The sequence below is a fragment of the Halyomorpha halys genome, unplaced genomic scaffold (assembly GCF_000696795.3).
Source record: "Halyomorpha halys isolate HHAL.00 unplaced genomic scaffold, Hhal_1.1 Scaffold521.1, whole genome shotgun sequence".
NCBI classification, from domain to species: domain Eukaryota; kingdom Metazoa; phylum Arthropoda; class Insecta; order Hemiptera; family Pentatomidae; genus Halyomorpha; species Halyomorpha halys.
Window position 1 is genome coordinate 292,246 of NW_027109728.1, and position 1,799 is coordinate 294,044.

Here is a 1,799-nt window from a genome sequence, read left to right on the forward strand (position 1 = left end):
CTTAAAATACCAAAGGTAGTAAAAGGTAAGACACAACACGAATTACTTTTCTTTCTTGCACAGTAACGCACTACTAATTCACATTTTATTTCTGTCTTTAGAGGGTTCGGAAAAAAAAAAAAATAAAAAATTCGTGTTCTAGTTTTTCAAAAAGTGCAAGTAACGATTATAAACTTTGTTCCTGCAAAAAATACAATTTATTAAAGTATAAATAAGCCGTAATGCAATCGGGAATGTTCGATTGGTCTCAGATTTTTTTCGTACATATCGGTTTTCTTTTTGTTCCCTTTATTTATTCATAAAATCCTTTAATATTTTTTATTTATGATTTTTTTTTTATTTCTAACAATGAGATCCTTTAACTTTTTTCTAAAAAAAACACTTAATTAAAAATAATTTAGACGTAAATTTTTTTCTGTCAAAATATTCCAATGAGAATAAAAAAAACCTTTCAATTGTGACACACCGAGTTGAACAAAAATAATTTGAGCGGTTTTCGAGAAAATCGGAAAAATTGTTTCAATATAGTGGTATTTCCGGTCAGTCAATTTTATCGATAAAGTTGCTATCAAACCCCAGCCGTATACCTGCTCTAAATAGCTAATTTCAGTTTCGGAAACTCCTTACTTTGTCACAAATAAAATCATACATAAAAACCTTAATGTTCCCCATGTAACCGATCTAGCCCGAACCAGATATCACTCCTTCCATTATAAACTCCCTAACCACTCAAACCCCGTAGTTTCTAATCTTGCATCCTCTTCCATTCCTGACAATCCTACGAGGTGCCTGAAAAAATGGCCACGAGACCAGCTAATGTAAAATGTCATTAGAGTGCTACCAATGGGTAGTTTCTCTATACGCCTGTAACACTCCAATTTAACTTAGATCAGATTCACTAAATGTATTATAATGTACAGTTGTAAATAGCAATAAATAAATATTTAAAAAAAAAAAGTTTCGGAAAAACTTTATGTTGTCCAGCTGGGCCTATCACACATAAACTCAAGGACCATTTTGCGTGACTTGGTTATATGGACTCAGAGGAATCATGCACCTAGAAACGTTTATTTCCGTCAAAAACTCGATTTAGAAATTTTTCACGAACTATAATATATATATATATCATTTAGGTAAATAAAAGTAATAATAATATAATTTATTATAAGGAGATGATAATTCTTCTTTGTGTTCAATGGATTTTCTCACAAAACAAAAAGAAAAACAACAAACAGTTGAGTATGAGTTGGAAGCCTTTGGTGGAGATCATCAAAGGCAAGGGATCCGAGGCTTTTTTGTTCCTGTGCTGTGTAGGCTGTTTTTAGAGCGGCCATGTTGAATTCTAAGTATACGAGTCTTTGTCCTAAAAACATCCAAATACCACAAAGCATTCAGCTTTAATAATCTATACATAAGGAGTGTTTGTTGCAAAGCTTTGTGCGTTCTAATGAGGCAAAAAAGAAACTGATCTTGAAGAAGTGAACGTCATTTACTATTCTAATGTAACAAAAACATTTCATAAAATCGAAATATTTGTTGTAATATATGAAAATATATAATGAGGTGTAGATAGTTGACCGTAGATTAGTGATTGGAGAAGTTTGTCGGGGGGTGCGGTCAGCAAAGAACAACATAAATAAACAAAACCATATTTATTTATTTTATTTTATTTTAGTATGTATGAGATATTTCATCACTATTACCTATTGCCTACAACTGTGTGACAGATTGTAACATCTATCAATAAATAAATCTCCAAAAAAAAAAAAAAACTATTCACATAAAATAAAAAATTAAAA